This window comes from Onthophagus taurus, chromosome 11 (assembly GCF_036711975.1).
Source record: "Onthophagus taurus isolate NC chromosome 11, IU_Otau_3.0, whole genome shotgun sequence".
NCBI classification, from domain to species: Eukaryota; Metazoa; Arthropoda; class Insecta; order Coleoptera; family Scarabaeidae; genus Onthophagus; species Onthophagus taurus.
Genome location: NC_091976.1, coordinates 20,255,363 through 20,279,645, shown reverse-complemented (window position 1 = coordinate 20,279,645; position 24,283 = coordinate 20,255,363). Strand labels below are relative to the sequence as shown.

General features: G+C 37.9%; 1 protein-coding gene across 1 annotated transcript in view; it reads left to right on the top strand.

Annotated features, from left to right (window-relative positions):
• LOC111424116 (Trehalose-6-phosphate synthase 1) overlaps window positions 1-24,283 on the top strand; it is a 222,592-nt gene that overhangs the window by 39,920 nt on the left and 158,389 nt on the right. The window lies entirely within an intron of this gene.

The following is a 24,283-nucleotide window of genomic DNA, read 5'->3' as shown; positions in this document are numbered from 1 at the left end:
AACCATCTATGTTTAAGTCCTTTATTTTATGTTATTTTGGAACAAAATGAGACTAGTTTCAGTCCTGCTGGATTTGAACACAAAGTGACAATTATATTTTCTCCATCAACTTTTTAATAATCCTTCGCTATGGTTTCTTTTTTTCGACTCCATTAAATGACTAGATGATATACGGGTTTCCTGAATTTTTAATGGACATAAATTTTTATAGATGCAAAAACAGAAAAGGACAGCATGCTCTGCACCATATGCACTATACTTAGTGCTGATATTTACATTACATTACATTACATAAATTATATATCGGGTAGGCGGACCAAGCAACCTTGCACTACGACTTCAATGATCTATTGTACACCGATACACAACCTTATCAAATTTCACCGTGCAGTCCAATGCTCTTAACGAACATTAATGCCTTGCTCGGTGAAAAGTCATTCAGATCCTTTGGGGAGATAAACTGCTACCCAACAATCGAGAATCTGATACGATTAACAGCAGGGCATAAAACATGCTCAACCGTCTCCTCGTCCTCAAGCACATAGTCGACATTCAACATCGTCGGCTATTCCCAACAAGTTGAGGTGTGTCTTTAATCGGCCCTGTAAAGACACCCCTTAGAACTTTAATGCTGCTAAGTGCAAGTCCTAAAATATTCCCGAGTTTGACAGTGGCGATGTTGATAAACAACTTAGCGTATCTCATTCCAGGAAAACTGGTTCACAGTAGCCGAAGTCTCTCTTCAGCCCACAGTCCAATCCAATGTTTGGCCATCGCAAATGATATACCAACTGCTGGTTCTGACCCTACAAACGCTGCGCTCTCGTGCTAGCTCATCTGCCGCTTCATTACCTGCAACCCCAGAGTGACCTAGGACCCAGATCAGAGGAACTCTGTTATCACAACTCAGTGTATTTAAAGTTTTTTTACAATAATTAACCGGAGCCGACATCGTTTTTACGGCGGGCTGGAGACCGGCTTGACTTTCTGAAAAAAATCGTACTGTTATGTTCTTCACCCCTCTCTCAAGAAGAATCCCTGGAACACAGTACAGTACGTAACAAGGCTGTAAGCTTGCTTAATCCGAACTGTCTAGACCTATACTCCTGCCCCGACTCTTCGTGGCATTTTTGATCCATCTGTGAACCAGAGAATTTTCGCTTTCGATCCAGGACTGCCGCTCAGGCAGTACAATTTGCTATCGAGCATTAATCGTTCATAGCACAATATCAGTGCTTATAGTGTGTTCCGCAGCCCATTGGTAGGACATGTCGGAACAGTTTCGCCATATTGCTTAAACCTGTAAATGGTATTTCTGTCCACTTTCCAGTAGACCTGCTGATATTTAGACATTTCCAAAAATATTTCCACTCCTACAAGGGCAAGATCTCCGAATAGTTTGATTCTAAACCCATTTTAAGCTCGAATTTCAAAACTTAGTGCGTGATATACGGCTCCCAAAAATAGCAAGCTGAGGTGTTAATCGCAATGTATAGAGAAAACGTATTAGAGAGTTCTCCAAAGGTTTCATTTTCCCATAAATGATAGATAGCTTTCTGCCAACATTTATTCCTAGATCTTTTCATGAAAATATGAAACATATCATACATATAGAATCTTGGTAGTTCTATTGCATAATGTTAATATTTATGGAAGGATCCATAATTTATGAAAGGTGAATGTTTTTGTCACATAGACTCTACTTTCTTTGATTTATGTTTCGAGGAAATGGAAACAATTATTAATGTATTCATGTTTAAGAACAAGCAAAATAGGAATAAGCTATTATTTATTAAGAATTGTGTTTCATTTTGTTTGTGTAATCTGTGAATAAAGCGTTTAATTAAACTGCAGCTAGAAATTCCGCTTAACACATACAGTGACAGTTCAGTTGTGGTATTAATCTATTTAAGTAGTTTGGAATTATATTTAACAACTACTTTTCAAGACTAATAACTTTCACCAATTTGAATTAGATTTTGATTTATATGCGTTAATAATTTATATAAAAAAGGTATTAAAAAAAGTTAAAAGGTATGGGCGTGTTGTTAACCAAATTTACAAAGTAATAACTTATGGTGTCAAGTCAATTTCATGGTAATTAACACTGGCCGGCACGAATGGCAAACAGGTCGATTTAAATACAACGGTCGTAGATCAATGTATGGCCGTCGGCGTAATATATGTGTGAGGTGTTGAAAATTCATTTGAACATATCGTACGCGTCCGCATGGAGATAATCGAGTTGTTAAAAATCGATGACGTTTCCACAAAGAAGTAAAAGGTTTAGGTAACAAAAACCGTGTTCGGAAGTGAATCAAAAGAAGACCGAACGGACTAATGGCTTAGACTTTCTTGAGATTTCTAGCCAGGGGGCGTATATTGGATTAAGTAAAAATTAGCGGCGGCCAAATTGACCAATTCTTCGTTCGCCCGGGTGGAATTAAAAGAACGGCCGGTAGATTAGAGGCGGTAATTGTTTCCCGTCTGTTTCCCGAACCCGTCTGGTTTGGCGGTGAAAAAATTACCAAACTGTCGGCAATTCCGTTAAAACGGCGCGCGCTTAAGGGTCTATCACTTAACTTCTTTTTGGGGGTCGAAAATGTAAGGGGATTTGAAAGGACACGTATACACGAATTCGATTAGAAAACATTCGAGTATTTTCTTTCTTTTTATGTTCTTGTTAATTCAATAGAAAATAAATAGACTAAAAAGCATTTTTTTATCTTACTTGACGAAAATGGAGTTCTTTATTCGTGTAAAATCAGTGTGCAAGACCAACATCGTAATGTAGCCTTGGTAATGGAAAAGGGAGCGTGTATTATAAGGAACGAGGCTATACGGTACCCGGATCACAAAATGCATATTTCGGCTATCTCCTGAGGCCATCTTAATATTATGTTACTAGGCAATTTGCCTCTATCGGGCCCGCTATACGCTCTGGTCCCTATAGAATGTAAATCAAGACGAAGATAGCGTAAAATTTGATCTTCCCTCGTCCCGTGCACCCTTCGCATTCCGAAACGGTCGTCGCGGGCACCATAAATTATTTATTAATCGAATCCCACAACGGAAAAATGATTCGAACGGTTCTCGAGAACGGCCCTCGATAAACTTCGCCTTTTTATTGTTTCCCCAAAATTGAACCGCATTTCTTCTGCGAAACGAATATCTTGATATCGTCCCCAAGTGGCCACTCATAAACTTGTAAGATTCAACCACACTCGTAATATTTTAAATTAAAACTTGACCCAGTTTCAACAAAATTATCCCTTAAAAAGAAGACCAGACATAGTAGAGGTCTCCCCATTTAGTATAAATAGCTCCATACGAAAACCGGCATATAACCATAACAATAAAATTAGCATTTAGAACGTTTGTTATTGCGATCCATCAACGGTTAGCGACCACTCACGTTCTGCTTGTATTTTTTTTGTAGGCATTTCTTCGCCTCTCAAATATCATCCGGGACCCGATAAGAATCTACGGTTTGCGTTGAAATCCGCTCCCTTTAAGCGAACAGCGAAATTCGGAATATAAAGTGCGAAATTATAAGTGAATTTAGCTACGATAACCCGGGGGTATCCAGATCGGACGTTATCAAAACCACTTATCAGTGTTTTTCACCCGTATACCATAGCTATTGCTTAAACGGACTCCGGATCTTAAAACGGTCTTGTTGAAATTCTTAGATTTGCGATAGGAAGTTTATGGAATGGGGCATTTTAAATTAGTTTATCGATTTTTTATTTACTAAAATAATCATTACTTTATTATTATATGTTCTTGATGTTTTTGTTTGTCAGTATAACATTGTGACTCATCCATGAAAAGAATCCTCCGAAAAAGTTTCCAATATTTAAAAAAACTAAAGGAAACTAATCTAACATTGAGAGTAGGAAGCTGGTAAGCGCACTTTGAAAATCTGGGGGGACTCAAATGTACTAAAATGCTATTCAAGAAGGTTAATATAAAAACAAGAAAAATAATTGGCAGAAATTAAAGGAATCATTAATTGTGATCTGGTGCAATCTGCTGCTTTCTTAGTTAGCATTGTTACTCCAATCTTAAATCCTCCTTTCTTCATCAGCTTTCAGCCGGTTATGGTACTATTACCTCATGAGCTATCGTTCTTGATAGATGTCGTATCTTCATCTCCGACGTCTTATTTCCAAATCTTCATCTGAGCTTTGTAATCGGCTGCTATACACCTAATAATGGAATTGGACGTTATAACACTGATCTATGACAGGAGCCAGGACAGACCTTTGTGTAACTTTTGTAAATCGTAGATGAGTATCCATTAAACAGCTTTAGCACTCGTAGTTGGAGCTATGTTGGTAACCAATTTTGATACTATAATAGTTCAGTCTACACTGTAGAAAACTCGCAAACAATTTCCCTGTTCTGTCCAGTAAGCACAAAAGTTTACATGAACATCGGAGTAAGGAATGACCTTTCTTTCTATTGTATATTCCATCTGCTATGAAAAATCTTTAGGTAAATGTAATACATATTCAGGAGTTTTCAAAGTAAGTTTACATCCAAAGCCTCGAAGATCTTTGTTGTGGTCGTTGTTTATTTCAGCCAAATTTATCTTTTTATGAATTTCATGAGTTTCTACTTTTAATCCTGGTAAGTATCCTTTTACTTTTGTATCCTTCCGAAAAACTCGGCGATTTCGTTTGACTGCCATTATACTGCTGGTTTAAATCGTCCAAATTTTCGTTTTATCAACATTGAAGCGTCACATGTGTTCCGTATAAGATTTATTGGAGTACTTCGTCACCAAATCGCAACCTATGCATATTCCATCCTATATCGGAATGTCATGAATAATCTTCAATTGCTTTTATTGAACCAAATGTTCTGGCGATCGCTGCCAACGTATTCTTACAGTAGTTTACAGATCGATGTATAATTCTATGGAATATAGAGCTATTACTGTCGGTTACTCCAGAATGGTTTTGCGTTAAAGTTTCCGACAACCACAAATCAAGTTTTCATTGAATTTTCAACATTTTCTCATTCGGATTGAAGTAGCAGCTAACGTATGCAACAACATTTCCATAAGAAATTTGAACCTTTAATTTGGATTTCATTTCTGATAGGATAGAAAATACTAGATAATTCGTTATTGTGTAGACTACAGCACGTTGTTATAGCATTTATACATTAAATACAGTTATTCAAAAAAGATTTTTCGATAAGTATATAAGAGCATCTTGTCACTGCACAACGTAAATGAGGAATGGAGCAACATCGAGAGGACTCTACTAGAAATAACAAGAACGTTTGTGAGAACAAGAAAGGTAGCGAGAAATCAGTGGTATGATGAGGAGTACGAGAGATCTGCGAGGTAGAGGAATGCTGCGAGAGCGAAGATGATACAGACACTCTAGTAAAAGATTTCTACGATGATAGAAGGTAAAGGAAGATGAATGTGGAGACCATAGCAGATGATTCAGAAACGGAGAGAGCGGTAATACAAACTGCTGAACCAAAGGTAGAACTGCCATCCTTCTATGAGACAACAAGAGAACTGATGAAGATGGCTGAAATGGAGTTTCTAGGTAGACTACACAAATTAATATGTATGATATGGAAACGAGAACGGATGACGGAGAAATGGAAAACGGGAATCATCTGACAATTATGCTCTTGTATGCCGCATACAAAGTATTGTCGAATGTAATTTATGAGAGGATAAAGCCATATGCTGACAACATGCTGTGTGAGTACCAGTATGGCTTCAGGGAAGAAAGATCTACAATGGACCAAATCTTCCTCCTTTGTTAAGTAACGGAGAAATACTAAGAGTATAACGTTGACTTACACTGTATGTTCATAGATTTTAAAAAAGCCTTTAACAATATACAGAGGACCAGGCTTGAGTATAATTTAAGACAAATGGGAATCCCCCGAAAACTTGCACAGGTAGCAATGATGACAATAGAGGGCTCCAGAGCCCTGGTATCGCTGCAATGAAGCATATTCGATGTTTTTGAGATACGAAATGGTTTGTGACAGGTACGCTGCACTATCAGCGATAATGTTTAATCTTGTCCTACACTCAGCCATCGGTGACCTTGAAAACAGAGGCATAATGACAAAGTTATTTCAAACATGCGCATATGCGGAGATTTTTACTGGCGTTGAAAGAACAGCCAAAGATGAACGCCTGTACATAAATCAAGAAAAAACTAAGTACATGAAGATATCACAAAGTGGAACGGAGGGAAAGACCTGAAGCTATAACAGTAGGCGAATATACTTTCAAGAATGTTCAAGTATCTAAGTGTAATTTTTACAAGTTTGATTTTCAAATCAAAGGACATATCTAGAAGGGCCAAGCTGAGGATGTATAAGACTTGATCAGACCAGTTTTAATTACGGAGCGGAATCCTGGAATCTGACAGAAGCGAACAAAGGCGCACTTCGGGTCTTTGAGTGAAAGATACTCTGTAGAATATTTGGACCAGTGATAGAAGCAGATGAATTACGGAGAAGAATGAATTTTGAACTCTTAGATTTGATGGAAGGCAAAGACGTCATACGGTTTGTAAGATCACAAAAACTTAGATGGGCTGGACACATTATCAGAGTACCCTAGCAAAGAACTGCGAGCATAGCTTTTAGAGCAAACATGACAGGTACAAGAAGCAAGGGTAGGCTCCGCACGAGATGGAACGATAGAGTGGATGATATTGCCAGGGTTCTGAGGATTGGAAATTGGAGGAGGGTCGCTGAAAACCGGTTGGATTGGAAGAGGATAGTGGAGGAAGCCAAGCCCAAGCCAAGAGTTGTCATAAAAAGAGTTGGAAAACTTCTTCGTCATTATCTTGAGTACCTTGATGTTACAAAAGAAAGAAAGTGGGAAGAAAGAAAGAACAAGAAAATCAATTTATAACACTCGTTGTGATACAAAGTTGGCTGTTATTATTAAAATAAAAATGAGAGGGAATTTTGTGTTGATGAATTTAATTTCCGAGCTTTCTAAAAAGAACGATAATTTTCGCCGCCGCTCCCTAATGTTATGTTGAAAATTGTGGTTCCGGGGAGAAAAGAAACGTAATTCTGTATACAAATTTATTAATAATAACATATACTTTTTATATTATTGTTTATTTGGTAACAGATATATTATTATACTACGATGATATAAAAAACAATTTTTATGATTGTTATTAATAAATAGAATTTTCGTAATAACATTGAATAGATCTGACGAACAAAAGCGTGTGACAGAAATTAAAAGTAAAGCCGGATTTTGAATGTAGTTTTATTTGTAGGGCGTGTTATTTTATGAGAACGTTGCGGTGTAGTATAAAACATTTATTTTTTACCATGTTTGAAATTCAGGACGACTGATTCAAAAATAATTAAAAAAGTTTGCATCACTGCGAATGTTATTTTCACAAAAATATGAAAAAAATCCTTAAAGTATTGAGTTTTGCGATAATAAATATTTTTTCTAAAAACCCTCTATATTTTCATTATTTATAAAATATTCCAAAGCAAAATACTTCATTATGTTCACTTTTGGTTTCAGTAAATAACCGATTGAAGTTGGGAAGTAGACGAGTATAGGGATTTTTCATTACGAAATAAAAATAAAAACGGCAAAGTCGAACTGGAAAACCACCTAAAGGGGAAGCACAAGAGAAGGAAGATTAAATGGTTGGACGGGAGATAGCGGCGATATTAGCAGCAAAAGCGGATCGTCCGTCGCGCTCGTCCCCCCCGGCAACCCCTTTGGCGTCCCGATGTCCGCCCACCGGCGACTCCGCAGAGAAAACGGGAATTGGCAAAAAGTTGAATCCAATTTTCCACATGGTTTCCCGCAAAACTTTCTTTTACAGTTGCTGTCGGAAAATAAAACAATTTGGGCCGTATTGTCGCATCGGGCGGCTAACGTTGGGGACGCAAGGGGTTGTTGGGCGTCCACTCCAGATGCCGCCCCGCTCGGAAAATGCGGGGGAAACTAGTGAATGATGACCATGTAACTTTAAGAATCGCCGGCATGTAAGATAAATGTATCGGATTATAACTGGCCCGCGACAAATTGCACGGGAAACTAACCCTTAACTTCAGATATTTTCGGTGTATGATTTTCAAGCAAAATTAATGATTTAATGACGTTTCTTCCATTAATATTAAAAATAGTTAGAAAAGCGTAACACAGATACTAACAACTCTGATTACATTTTTATGTCTGTAAAATTCGAAGGGCATTTAAAGTTACAGTGCAAGTTTATTTACATGCAATTAAAACGTGCGGACGAGGAACGAAAAAGGCCGGCGGCTGTGCGCTATCTGTCGTATTCACGCCTGAACATTCTAATTTGGTCATTTAGAAGCCATTTGCGCGGCCGACTATCTCCGGCAGCGTTAATTTTGTTCATTACATACTAATGATCGTAAATCGCCCATGTCAGCGGAACCCTGGTTTTTATTCTTTTCTATTTTGAAATCTGCACAATTCTTTTAATCACCTAGAAGAGGAACTTTATATAACTTTGTAAGGATTTTGAGAAATTCTAATCAATTAGGATGATTTGGATGCGAGCAGCTGCCGAGACGTGCCTAACGGAGACTTATCATTACTTAGGGAGAGACTTCTACGAACGACACAATGCCACCGCCGGCATCGTCATCAGGCGAAATGGCAGCGCGGGGGCCAAGGGACGCCTCCTCTTACATAATCATGCATAGTGCGCCCTCCAGCCCCCGTATGATACAAGCCAAGAGAGCCATCAATCAAAAAGAACGGCCAAACGTATACTCACGTCCCAAAAAATACGCCTTCGTTTTATACAAAGATGAAAGGATACTACTCAAAATGACAATGACAACTTCTTTTAGGTATTCACAATCATAATGGATTCCACTTAAAAAAAAAGTAAGAACCGTTACTACTACGTAAATGGAAGTGTTACTTAAAACCTTTACGTTGCGGAACTATTGATTTTTTAATAACTGTTTTCTTAACTGAAATCGAGCGCCCAGAAAGTAATTTGGAAGGGGCCACGACCGTAAAGCGAGCGGCTGCCTTATTTGTCGCGCAAGTTCTCGCAAGTTCCCGCGGGAACTGCCCGAAGTTCGGGCCGCGTCGGAACGTACATTGTGCAGTCTGCGGACTGCGCCCCCGTCTGGGCTAACTGTACAATAACAGCGATTGTTATAGGTAAAGTTCCCGCTCGGATTTTATATCCACCGTCTGGACGCGTCCCCAGGATAACACAAGACTCTCGTCCCCCAATCTCAGGGATGACCTGCGGCTCCGTGTCTCCACTTTCAAGATTACTTCCCGCACAATAGACGCATCTTTACTACTATACGGTCGTCTACCCTCCAGAAACAATTTAAAATATTCATTATGCTCGTACATCTCCATTCAATCTAACTTCAAAAGATTTATAAAAGATTTATAAAAGATTCATAAAAGATTAACAAAAGATTAAAACATTGGAAAATTAAAAGGAAAGAAGCTTACACCACCACTTAAGTTTATTTAATATCTTCTAATGCCATCAATTTTATGGCCCAATCTCTTAACGTTTAATAGCATGTTTATAACAACAGTTTTCAAGTACTTAAGTAATACATTCTTACAAATGACACCCAATAAACGGATTTAATTCACCCTTCCCTAACTTTATTCGTAAATCCAATGAAGTTTATTCCGAAACTCACGTTATCCCTTCATAAAAAATTACGCCAGATGTCGCTCGGTTTTCATTTCCGTCGAGAACAGACAGGAGAACAACAATTTCGCGCAGACCGCGCCTCCTCTCAAACTGCCATCAAAGATCGATAAGCCCAGAGACGCACGTCCCGTCGATTAATCCGCCGAAATTAGTCTTAATTTCGCCGCGCGAAGTGCGAAGTATGAGCAGCAGATGGCGAAAAGCGGGTTTGGCTTCAGGTGTTTAATGGCCCTATTCGCTTCACCGCAGTCTTTGCACATCCATCCTGCGAGAGCTTCCCGGGTATGGTGTATATGCATACACAACCAGGCGGCGCGGCGCAGCAGTCTCGTGACCCGGAAGTCCGGAACTGTGGAATTGATAAATAAACGTGCGAGGAGCGTGAAAAATTACGTCAATCTAACGCCCGCAAAGGTGACGGAACGACATTATACCACAACCCAGAAGATATAAGTGCCATTTGCGGGAAAATGTCGCAGTTTTATGGTCCGTGATAGCTTATTTTTAAGAATGAGGAAAAGTTATAACGTAATAAGATAGAATAAAATAATGTAATAAGATCTTGTAATATGATCTTTCCTTAATATAAAACGGAGTTTAATCCTGTCGATATCTTAATATAATAGAGAATGTCGCAGTGTTCCGAATACACCTCAAAATTATTAAATTTCTAGTCCGTGTGAAGCAGTTATGGAACGAGATTTAAAAAAAAAGTTTTATTAACTTGGAAAGAACACACCTGGGCGGAAAATTTCCTATAGATTCTATATGGTCTCAGAGTTTTGTCTGTATCATATAAGAAAGTTAGAAGTAACAGATTTTCGCAGTTTATGGGGCACAAAATGCTTGTGCAACCTTGTGATCTACTGAAGTTATATACCATTGTGTAGACCAGAAAATTTCATATGAGTTCTATATGGTCTCGGAGTTTTGTCCATATCATATAAGGATGTTATGACACCATCAACGTTTCCGTACGGCAATTATACTCGGTTTTGCGGTTTTTGGGATATAATATGCTTGTGCAACCATGTGATCTACTAAAGTTATATACCACTGTAGAGAGTGGAAAATTTCCTATAGTTTTTATATGGTATTACAGTTTTGTCCGTATCATATAAGAAAGTTATGGCACCGTAAACACTTCCATACTGCAATTATAAGCGATTTTCGCAGTTTATGGGGGATACAATGCTTGTGCAACCATGTGATCTACTAAAGTTGTATATCATTGTGTAGAGCAGAAAATTTCCTACAGTTTCTATATGGTCTCAGAGTTTTGTCCATATCATATAACAAAGTAATGACGCCTTAAACATGTGCATACGGCAATCATAAGTGATTATCGCAGTATATGGGGGATAAAATGCTTGTGCAACCATGTGATCTACTAAAGTTATACAGCATTGTATAGAGCAGAAGATTTCATATGGGTTCTACATGTTCCTAGTGTTTTGTCCGTATCATATAAGAAAGTTATGGCACCGTAAACACTTGCATACTGCAATTATACGCGATTTTCGCCGTTTATGGGGTATAAAATGCTTGTGCAACCATGTGATCTACTAAAGATATATATCGCTGTATAGAGCGGAAAATTTCCTCCTGGACTTGTGTACATATCATATAAGAAAGTTATTAACCCGAAAGTGATTTAATGTGCTCCAAAAACGCACCGGTAAGAGTGTTTTTCCAAAAAAAAATCGTTTTAAAGCATTGTTTTCGGTTTTTTTGTACTTCAATAGACAGAGCAGAAAGCTTCCTATGTTATTGATATGGGTTTAGTTTTTTTCTTGCCACCATATACTGCGAAATGTCAATTTACCGTGTTTTATGGCCAACGCCGATAGATATTGACCGGACAAAATCCGGGTTTAGATAGCCCAAGGTGTGTTCTTTCCAAATTGATAAAGCTTTTTTTAAATTCAGTTCCATAACGGCTGCTATTCGGAACACGGCGATGTTCTGTATTTTTTGCGCTGTGAATATCAAGTTATCGACAGGAGAAAATCCGATTTTAGATGAAGGAAAGATCAGGGTTTCTCGTGTTTAATATTCCGCTATCTGTAAAGACGACGAAGATATCGGCTTGTAAAGTAGATAGAAAAACAAGGGTAATAGTTTGTTGCTGTCGTCGTAGCGGTTAATAAGATAGAATATTTGGTTATAAAATTTATTGGAAAACGATTAAAGTAATGATTCTATTTAAAATCGTTGCTTTGTTTAGATATTCTCTCTTGGCAAGCTGATCCAGAATATTTTTGAATGAATTTTAACCTAAAAAGCCTCAGGTTAAAATTTAATAAATATGAATGAGACAGTTATGGGGAGTACCCCGTTGCTTATAGAATTACTTTAGCGGCGCCTGGTGCTTTTTAAATAAATAAGGCCCGCAGCGGAGCGGGTTTAGGGGGCCGTGTAAAACCCGTAAAACAGCTCGGGAATTAATAGCACGGCGATATCCCCGGAAAAAATATAGTTTTCTATAATTTACCGTTAAGTGACTGCGGGGAGGGTCCCGTTGGAATTACCGAGACTATTATTTACGGTTAAGGTTGATTTGTGTAGGCGGTAAAACGCGGTTGGAGTAGAAAAAAAATAAACGAGGTAGAGGGAATTAGTACGGCTTGCGGGGCCCATTTTTGCGCAACCGGTAGCCCCAGGGGAACATTGCACGCCATTAGACGCTAAAGACATGCATAACGAGGCGGCAGATTTGCTCGAGAACGCGAACAGGGCGAAAGGGCCGCGAATAATAGGGTCCTAATTTATGCCGAGACTTGGAGGCGAACCTATTGTGTTCGAAATCTGTAATGGGCACCGCTGAGATAGCACCCACTCGCCCCAACTTTGCCCTTCACAATAAGCGACATGCAGCGGGAGGCTTGGAAAACTTGCTCGAATGTCATTTTTCCCCGGCATAGATAACGCCGCAGGAATGTAGGTAGTCAAAGGATAACTTCTTTTGTGATCTGCTTGTGAAAAAGACGAAACACAACTGAAATATATCTCAATTGGAAAATTGCGATGGAACGTAACATAAAGAAGTATCGAAAGGGAAGCATCGAAAAATAATATCATTCAATCTTTATTTTACGATTAGAAATAACAATTAAGTTTTAAAGTCACATAAAATAGTTTCTTTAATCCCATAACTTTGATTAGTGAAAATTGGAAAAACTAACGAAGCAAGAATCGGCTAATTCCATAAAAAAGAAAGGAACCCACGTCCTCCGCACGTAAGCGATCGGAAAATTTCCGTAAGGACTTTACATCCCGGGCACCTGGTCCCATAGAATTTTACGATGGGAGAGGGCTAAGGGTTATCGCCACATTACGCCCCCACATCCGGGCGAGGTATGTTTTATCCGAGGTCATTCCTGCTCCCAGAACGAGGCGTTTTTGCTCGATTGCCTCCCTGACAAATCTAGAAAGGATCTGCGAAGTATCGCGTAAGCGGAACGCGAAGGAAGAGGGCTGCAACAGTCTCCCCCGAGACCGCTAAGACAAAGGATGCTCCTCACTTCCTGTTGCCGTTTTGGCCAGAGTTTCCGGATCGTCGGTTCACGCTCTTTTCCGGGAAATTGGTCGGCGCTTAAGGAGCCGAAATGAAAAATGTTCGATCGTTTACTAACGGATGGCACCAATCAGCAAATGATATTTCTAAAAAGTCTTTAAAAATAAATAATACTTTTGATTCTTTTTACTTCCAATTTGTGTCTTTATTATTATAAATAATCGTTATTTTCATGCACTCTTAAAGCTAGAGCGAACTTATTATTACAGGTTATACGCCAGTAAAGTTTTTAAGTGCGCCTAAACTAGTTAAAGCGGTTAAATTACTAAACTCTGTTGCTATTAATTAGTACCCAGGAAGAGTAATAGAGAACGGTTTGAAGATATATTATACCTCTAGCGAATCGAGAGGAAGATTGAAATGTTAGAGCCGTGAAAACTAGGTAAGGGGATTAAATAAGTTTTAAAAAATGTTTTTTAGAAGAATATTATATTCCCTTCTAGACGGTTATTTGATACTTTTAAAGTAATTGTATCCGTTTTTACTTCAAGTGCAATGAAAAGTAACCATACCTAATAATTTAATGTAATAATGGCCGTTTTTTCATTAAAAAAAAACATTGCAAAAAAATCCATTTAGCGGAAAATGAATGTTTTTCATTTCCAGTAAAAACAATACGAATTTTTTATACTAGTTTTAACTGTATCAGCAGTATTCAGGTTTTCAAATTGAAATCTTTCATTCTTTACAAAAAAAAACCATTAAATTGTCAGGTTTAATTTATTGCTACACTCATTAAATAAGCTCTAATTTAATACAAATTAACTCCAGATAAATTTTGGATTTTTCAAGATTAAAATAACTTTGTATTGTTATACTAAACATAAAAAGTGTTTCAGTAAAAAAACGTAAACAAAGCTTCTTTTCATTTCGATAACGTTGTATGGGACTGATTGGATACGCTTGAAACGTATAGAACGAGTTTACCGATAACTACGAGTCCCATATGCGAATATCGGATTGGTTATTTCATAAATAATTTAGAGAAGCGCACGAGCCTCGCAGTTATCGGCGAATGACTATTTTAATATAGATAGAGTATTCAGAACTCACGGGCGCGTAGTTCTATATACATATAACTTTCTGGATATTGGCAAAATCCTCTTAAGATAAGAATGATAACAATGTCGATAGACAACGTATTTCCTGAACTCTGATAATGTGATATGGTTTCAAATTAATTTATTGTTGAAATTGGAAATACTAATATAATGATATATTGGTGTAGTTCTTAAGATATCAATTCGTATCACCATTATTACGAATGAAAATTACCTACCCATGTATGATATCAAGTAGCATTTGAACGTCGTGTCCGAATTATTATACAATCCAGTCGAAGATAACCATATCTGTGTCTATGGCCAATATTACACTATCATAGTTGTATGTCATAGATCTATTATCAAATATGTGTGATATAAAGTTTGATGAGAAAATATTATGGAAAATATGTTGTCGATTATACTACGTAATATATTTCATCATCATCATATTGTTATACAAAATCGATGAACAACAGTATTTTGCTTTCCGTGCCTGTTTGAGTTCAATAATTACAATATTGTTGAAAAAGCAACGTAAAAAGAAGAAAAAACGAATGTGGGTTAGGCCTTGAGTAGCAAATCGTAATAATTTGGGAATTCAAAATCATTGTGAGTATTGAAAAATGAAGACCCAAACATTACGAGAACTACTTCAGAATGTATGAGAAGAACTTTTGTTTCTTGACGTTTAGGGAATATAACTTAATTTCAACGAAAAATACTTACTTGAGAAACAGTATAAACGTGGAAGACCGCCTTATTGTAATACCTAGATTCTTAGCAACTGGTGAATCTTGTTCCAGTTTGCAGTATAAAACTCGCATACCTCAATGCACTCTTTTGCTAATTATTCGAGATAGATGTGGGGCAATCTATGACTATAGAGGATGAATTTTTTAAGGAATATTTATGTTAACTTAAAAAACACTTGATATTTAATAAGAAAATTATTAATATTTGAAAAGTGGAACAATTGACAAGAAATAAATAGTGCATAGAAAAGTGTATTATTGAATTTAAACGCAAAGAAAATGTACACATTTTTAAAAAAAGATCTATCTAGAGCATTAGCTATTTGTATAGCTTGGCTAATTACGTCCACCGGAAAGATTTTCATTAGAAATTGTTATGAGTAGAAGCTTTGATTGGCCATGATTGTATCCTACATTTGCATTAACACATGTTGAATTTTTCGTTTTGCTACCCTTCCAGCATAATCATTGCTATTTTGCCGAACTGCTCGTAGTTCTGATACTATGAACTTGCCAAAAGTCTCAAATTCACCTTTATTTTCTGAGATTTGCCGCTTTTCAGTTGCTCGCTTGGACAATCCCTTCTTTATACTTGATGATTGAAATAGCGGATTATCTACATTATCAGTTTCTATATTATTTTATATTTTTCTTCAGGTTTCTTGATTGCAATTTAGACAGTGTTTGGGGTTGGTCTACTTTACCAAGATCATGTTGTAATGTGTTGTCTTGAGTAATCTAAAAAATAAACAAAATAATAGATTGGGCTTGAACCATAACATAATTGAACAAATTAGGTTGCATTTTTTGTAGGTCCCTATTACTTCGGAAGAATGGGGAAATATTACAAAGGAGTTTGAAATTCAATGGAATGTCTACAACACCATAGGCTCAATGGATGGTAAACACATCCGCATTAAATGTCCTGAATACAATTTCAATTATTTCAATTACAAACATTTCAACAGTATCATATTATTTGCTTTGGCAGATGCAAATTATATATTTCTTTATATTGATGTTGGTGCTAGGTTATTACGCAATCTCTCAATGACATATCTCTTTTAAATGTTCTAACAGACAAGAAATTGCCTAATATAAATGTCGTGCTATCCTATATTGCACTTGCAGAGGACGCATTTTCTCTAAGTCATAAAGTCATGAAGCCTTACCCGTTAAAGAATATTACTAAAGAAGGAAGAATTTGTAATTACAGATTGTCTCGTGCAAGAAGGATAATAGGAAGTAGGACTTTACTTGGACTGATAATACAATATTTTTTTTCTGCGGCCTAATTTTATGGAGCCAATTTAAATGCACATCATTATGAAGTTCTTATGCTATAAATTAGATTGTTTGAATTGACTCTAGTTTTCGTGATAAACCAATCTATATAAAATGAAAAGACAGCTTTACATAATTTACTATAAATCGACAATTAGTTGTCTGATTGGGAAAAATATAATATCAAGCTCACCCTAAGACGGCCATTGACGTATAGGACTACAGCCTTCACATTCACTTTTAAATTTTTTTTTGTTTTTAATACTATCTAACATTTCATAAAATTACAAGTAAACACCTATATTGGTAAATCTTTACTAAGCAACATTGGTGGTATAGCAGAGTGTTACACATCTGGGATCGCATACGCGTTTTTTATTTATTGCTCTTTTCCTCGTCAACTTGTTTTCATTGTATAAATTGTGGAACTGGTATTTTTATTAAAATAACAAAACCCTCGAAATATCAAATAGCCTTAAAATTTTAACATTGTCTTTTTTGATCACTATTCGGTGTAGTTTACTCATTCTTGTGTCATTTTTATTGTCATCTTGACGTAGTTGTTGAAAATAAAAAAGTATGAGTGGATCATCACGCAAGTCCTGTGTTAATAATCCCGACCATTTCTGCTATATATGTGGTAAATATTGTCAGGAAAAGCAACGAAGGAATATAAATGATTTCGTGAAACAAGCCTGTCAGGCATATTTTGGAAAACACCTTGGACAGCAAGATAAATGTTGGGTTCCGCATAAAGTTTGTAAAACTTGTGTGGAGTCACTCAGATACTGGACACAAGGAGGTCGAAAAGGGCTGCCATTTGGAATACCGATGACTTGGAGAGAGCCAAGAAACCACTTTGATGACTGCTATTTTTGCGCTGTAAATGTAAAGGGTATGAATGGTACCATATGAATCAAGTTGAATCGGAAGCATGGTCCAGCTTCGTATTGGTTGTCGAAAATTTTTTAGGAAACCACAAAGCTGAAACACATTATGAATTGGTAGACAACATGCTTAAAAAATTCCAAAAACTGGGACTTAACATGAGCGTGAAACTGCATTACTTGCACAGCCATTTAGATAAATTTCCAGATAATTTGGGTGACTACAGCGAAGAACAAGGGAAGCGGTTTCACCAAGATATCAAGATTATGGAAGAGAGATATAAAGGGCGGTGGGACCACCATATGATGGCGGATTATTGCTGGAATTTACAGAGAGATTGCCTTAATCAAAAACACAATAGAAAATCACACAGAAAACGATTTTCTTAAAAGTTACCGATATGTTTTTGTTTATTATAGTTAATTTTGTTTTATTTTTTGTTTTAAGTCGAATGGATAAATAATTTTAAAATATAGATTTCAACAATATTCTCTTTTCTCAAAATTTAATTTTCTGTATAAATTAATACTTTATCTCAAAAACTAGAGTCAATTCAACAAATAAATTACTATTTTTATATTCAGTGGACCAAAATGAACCAAAATTGACTAAGAAATCTCATGCAGCAGAATCACTGTTTCTTTGTGTAATGAGACTAAAATTATCAGGAGAAAAAATGTAACCTATGCGAAGTTAAGTCAATTAACAAAGGAGATAATTGACTTATTTGATTAATTAATTTTTTGTGTTTTTTTCAAAAGCCGAAATTTTTCGAATTGGGCCGCATTCATCAAGACGAAAGCTATCCATTGAGATATAAACCATTCAAATCCGTCAAACCGTTCCCTAATTATAGTCGATTGCAGCTTAAATTAATTTTTTCATATTGGGAGCTAGACTTCCAGTCAGCAGATTCGTGGGGTCATTTCAATAGCCGTACGCAGGTAATTAGTAAATTTTGAAATCGGGCATTTCCCTCTTCGCATTCATTGTAGATCATACTTTGGATCGAGATGTTGATGACTAAAATTGGTCAATTAGTTAAGGAAATAATTGATGTGTTTGATTAATTCGTTTCTTGTGTTTTAATCAAAATCGAATCGGGCATTTCGACAACCAGACACAAACTTTCGATTGAGATATAAAACATTAAAATCCGTCAAACCGTTCTTTAATTATAGTCGATTTAGTTTAAATTAATTTTTTAGAGTTTTTTAGAATTTTAGCTAGACTTTCGGGCGTTCATACGTACATAAACAACGAGCCGAACACGGTGTCATTCTGAGGGCTGTTCAAGGTTAACGGGAGAGAATTAAAATCGGGCATTTTGTAATTTCGATAGAAGAAACTATGACGAATCGAATGACGTATAGATCTTGATCATAGGGTACATTGTTTACGAGTTATCATCACTTAAAAAAGGTCATTTTTGTGTTATTTTCGTGTATCTTCGCATTATTTTGGCGTTTTAGCGGAATTCGAAAAAGATTTCAAATCGTTCCACTTTCGTATTGACCAAAGATTAGGCTTTCGAATGAGACATTGTTTAACGAAATCGGTTGACTGGTTCTCTTGTTATAATCAAAATACTATACATGTAAAATCCTATCTAATTGGGGGCTAGAAAAATTGCTTATTTAACTAATATTGCAGCATGGTTTGTCAAAACTATCTAATAACGTATTTTAGTAATATAACACTAAAACATATTTAATCGATAAAAGCCTTCCTAAAAAAGAAAATTGAGTTTGTGTTAGATTTTTATCGTTGAACAATTTTCGTTGGTTTTTATCTGTTAACCCAACAATTAGCCTTAGCAAGGTAAACTGGCCCGTAAATATCTCCGACAGGCTATGATTAGTGCGGATTTGCAATACAGATGGCGTAAATCACAGAGTCCGTTCGGAACGTGACACGTGCTCATTACAATCTATGTTCCGTTCGAAAAACATGGCGTGCGGGGTCGGGACGCTTTCGGTACACACGTACTTCCGGCGTTCCTTATCCGGCGGACCATCGGCCCTTTGCGATGATATACCTGGCGAATGCTACCATTCTGATAACTCAGTGATTTATTTTCTCTCGTCGCGGACTAAACTGGCCACTGAGACTACTGCGTTTTGTCGATTCGTATCTCTAATCTATAGATAACGTCCGTTACTTTGGTAATATAGTCATTAGAGAGTGCTCTGACTATTATGAATGGTAGAGTTTGCCTATGCATGAAGTAGAATGTGTATAGGAGAAAAAATTATTTTTAAAACATTACCCTTTTTGGGTCAAAGAGACATAAGGATATCTCGACGTCGTCTTTCTTGAGAGTAGAGAACGTGATCTCCCTACAAGAACGCGACATAATACGCGTCATATTTCACGCGGCATCCGCTTATTTAAATTCGAACGAGGTCGAAAGCATGTAATATGAGGTGTTAACGAATCCGCGCGTCAGAGGGAAAGAGACAAAACGGGATGTTGCGTCACCAGGGTGCGCTCGTAGATGTGGCGCCGCCATCAGAAAACATGCCGTGGGACCGGCGGCAATTCCCAAAGACCGCGACGTTTGACGCCGAGATAAATTAGTCCTGGGAATACGTGCGGGAAGCTACAGTGGCGTCGGGGCGGCAGACGCTAAATAAGGTCCCGCGACAGCGGCGGCGCTAACTTGTGTGTCCTCGGAATTAGATAGACGCGTACATGCCATTACGTCCGTCGTCTCGCCCTGGAACTAGAATCATATTTAAGGATTGCCCTCGGGTCGAGATTGCAGAAGTTACACTACGCCAGAAGAAGATTTGATGCGACAAGACGTCTTTTCAAGATGGAATTTTACCTAAAATAACTACGTCCCTGACTTTTCCAAACAAAGTACTTCTGAACTTTCACAGTTGGTAGCGACCATATTGCTGAAGCTATATCTGTCAGATTGGCTGTGATTTATTCAGTCTGTTTTGCCAAATCATCATGGACGGATATAGTGTTCAACAACACATGCAAATGATAAAATTCTATTATCAAAATGGGTGTTCTATTTAGGCAACGTTCCGCATGATTTCGCGGGCTTCGCCCATTTTACGGTCGTCGTAGTCGTCCTACCGAGAGGACTATTCGCAGTGTGATGAATAAATTGGAGGCTTGTTCAGTAAACAAGGAACCAACACCTGTACGATGACGAAACTTGACGAATTTTGCGTTGTGACTTGGACCTGCACCTGTACAAAATTCAACCGACCCAGGAGCTGAAGGTAAACGACCATACACAACGACGTGTGTTCGCTGAATGGGCTCTGGAACAGTTGGAAACTGACTCTAATTTTCATAAAAAAGCATCTTCAGCGATGAGGTTCATTTCTGGATGAATCAATCCACATGAGATCCATGAGCGTCCAATGCATCCCGAAAAAGTCACTGTTTGGTGTGGATTTTGGGCTGACGGTGTCATCGGTCCATATTTCTTCCAGAACGACTATAAAAGGCGAACGCTATAGGGCTATGATTACGAACTTCTTTTGCTCTGCATTGGATGATATGGACATCACTGACATATCATTGTGGTTTCAACAAGACGGCGCAACATGCCACACAGCTGATGCCACATTAGTCATTCTGCATGAGCAATTTCAGGGCAGGGTCTGAGTGGACTGGCCACCAACATCGTGCGATTTGACCCGCTTAGGCTTTTTCTTGTAGGGTTTTCTTAAGTCGCAGGGCTATGCGAATAAGCCACAAACATCAGCGGCCCTCCAAGCTAACATAATCCATGTCAGTGGTCCAATTCAGTCTGATTTATGTGCCAGAGTCATGGAAAATTGGAAATCTCAGATGCGTGCCACGCAGCGAAACCACGGCGGACATTTGATTTCACACATCGAATAAGAAATTTCATTTATATCTCACAAACACTTTGTTTTATTTAACTTTAAAAATAGGAAGCGCTTAATGAAAGACCTTTAGATTAAAAAGTTTTTATTTTAACAATGTAACAAAGCATTATTTAAAATTTGTGTATTAGAAACAAAGCAAGATTCTTAAGGAGTCGTTTTAGGACTCCTTCTTGCAAGGATTTCATTTGAATTAAAGAGGACTGGTGAGTCGGCAAGTGGCCGGAACTTTATCTGGGTTTAGTTCGGGCATTGTCGCGAGCACTTTTCAACTTTACAACAGATTGTGTTGCATTAGATGGGCGGGGGCTTCATAAAAGTTGTCTACAAAGTACGCTTGGTATGTAAGTCTTCCCAATCGTTGTTGCAGCCATATCCTTGATAATATTGTTTGTAAAACAAAGGGGTTTAATTATTTTTTTAATTTTCTAACACGAATTTTTATATCGTGTCGTCACGAATTAGTGTACACAACGGCGGCCACCAATCGAGCGAAAGCGTGTCAAATTTGATTAATCGCTCCGCAACACACATGACGCCCAGTTCCTAATCAATTACGGTTCGCGCAAAGTAATACACTAATGCGTTTCCGCTGTCCACCGGAATTATTGCATATAAACGTTCAACACTTCGTTTCCATTTGCGAACGATTTTCGCGGTATTTATTATTGGATCGATCGATTCGTACGCGACCGGAAACCACAAAGTTTTGAGAAAAAAAGGGGACCAGATAGCGACGATAAAGATAAAAGTCGTGTCTCGAACGGGTTCCCCAAAGTTACTCCCTGAACCCCGAGGGGTGGCGTTCATATTCATATTTAGTTTTTGTGAACCTTTTAGGCCGTATCTTGCGAGAATTTGATAATGCAAGTTTTCGGGCGGAAGTGTTTTCACCCTCTTCACGACAGGGAAAAACTTTTACTGTAGGGTTCGATATGGAGATCACTTCATATTTATTGTCTTATTTTTTATTGGCTCAACAACAAGGGAAGCAGAAACAAGTATATTTAAGAACCCTTTTCACAAAAATTTTATATTCATATTTAAATCGATGTTTAATGTTGTGTTGGGTGTAAAATCTGTTGTAATATATGGTGCTTTGTATATTACGTTTGGATGTCGAAAATGGCCACCTCTAGTGGGACGTGCACAGTTTGCCTGTTAACCGATCGATAAATAATTAATCATTGTTGTTATTGTCGTTGTGTAGAGAACAATCCACACGAATGATTACTCAATTACGCGCATGAATGTACTGAAAGTACGCGTTACATCAAAAAATTAATTCTAACAAGTAACAAGGAGTTTTGCCATCAAAATTGCGACATTCTAATCTGTTAATGCAACTGCGACCACTCGGCCTAATTGAATTGTGGGAAAGGGACAATTGGAATCGTTCATGCCGAGGCGCGTAGATTAAGGTTCAGGGGTCCAGCAGGTAGAGGAAGGGGCGTTTCAGCATTTGCTAGGCCGCTCCCTGTAGCCGTGACAATGGAGCCTATTAATCTGATCAATAATGCATTCATGGCCGATCATTAGCCCTTGTCTCGGAGGACGACCGACGGTGCATATACCTGCAAAGTAATCCGTCCAGTAATTGATTTGCGAACGCAATGCCGAATTACCTCCCGACACCGCGTCCGTTGAGAATCCCCAACAGGGATAATATCGAACGCCATGCTGCCCCAATTGAACCGGGGTGTACTTGTGTAATCTGACATAACACAGTGCAAATATTCTTGTTGATCGATGGGATTGACCAGTCATAATTTTATAGGCAGTATAATAATGACAGATTAGAAAAAGTTATTTGTATTAAATTTATTGATAAATGTTTTAATTATATTCAGAAATTCCTGAACGATAATCTGGCAAGCTCTAGGCGGTTAATATAACGGTAGAGAGAGGTCCTCGCGTACTAGATAGAGCCACAGAGGTGGGGATGCAACTACATTGCCGAACGCAAGCAGGTTTAATTGTGACGTATGGTTGTAGATGGGATGCAATAAATTCCTCTAATGAGTCGACGGGGCTCACGCATACGCAAGCAAGCTACGGCTTTGCAGCAAAGTGAGGGGTGGGAGAGGGTTACGTTTCAGCAGGATATTGGGCGGTGTAGCGGTGTTTGATATAGTACCGAGTTGTCGAGAGGCACAGCGAGAACTTCTAAGCTCCTTATTGAGCCTTAATAACTGTTTGATATATAATCAGATAGGTCTCCGTAGTATTCTACTTAGTCTCTTGTTTCAGTTAGTAGGATTTTGGTTGTAAAGAGAACTCGTAATTGAATTTATTGAAGGTAGAATTACTGTCAATTTTGCAGAAGCCATTGACAGAATCAGATAAATGGATCACACATACAAAAATATTATAGCAGTTTCTATATCTATAATATTATTTTAAAAACATAATTAAATCATAAAAACAAGAAATTATTATTAGGACACTAATTCTTTTTGTTTCAGTTAGTCGGATTTAGGGAATTCGTAGTTGAATTTGTTGAAGGTAGAATTGCTGTCAATTTTGCAGAAGGCGTTGACGTCTGAAAGGTGTTTCGCGGAATCCTAAGAAGCGGAACACGTCCTGTTAAAAATTGAAAAGGCGCTGCTGCGGTAATAAACGGCGCGTGACTCGGTTTATCTGCGCTGCGCAGAATTTCAGCAAAATACCTTTCAGTATTTTAACTTCGCAGGCAGCCCGGCTTCTGCCACGAGGGAACGCCAGAACTTCACGCTAGTTAATGGAGTTTGTGCCTCTTTGGACGTAGAATACCGCGGCACGTCAAGAATCTGGCAGGATGAGCTCCTCCTTCGTTCTCGTCTCCTCCTCACAGCTCCACGTCTCAGGTATCTGAAATCACCTCGGGACCTGGAGAGCCAGCACAAACAGGTAAACTTCGACTATAAAGGAACGTTAAGGATAGCAGAGCCACGACAACTTAACACGTATCCGTCTTCTTGATGGAAATGACATGAAGGTCGCGGGGGACACGAGATAAATAATAGGAGCCGTTGCCACCGGAAAATGAGGGATCACACAATATTTGCGAGTGAACTTTTTTACCGAAGACAAGCAACCCAGCCTAAAGTTCAAAGTTCAAGTTGACTTTTAATGAATTTTTAATCCACCGGTCCGCCCAGTCGACGCC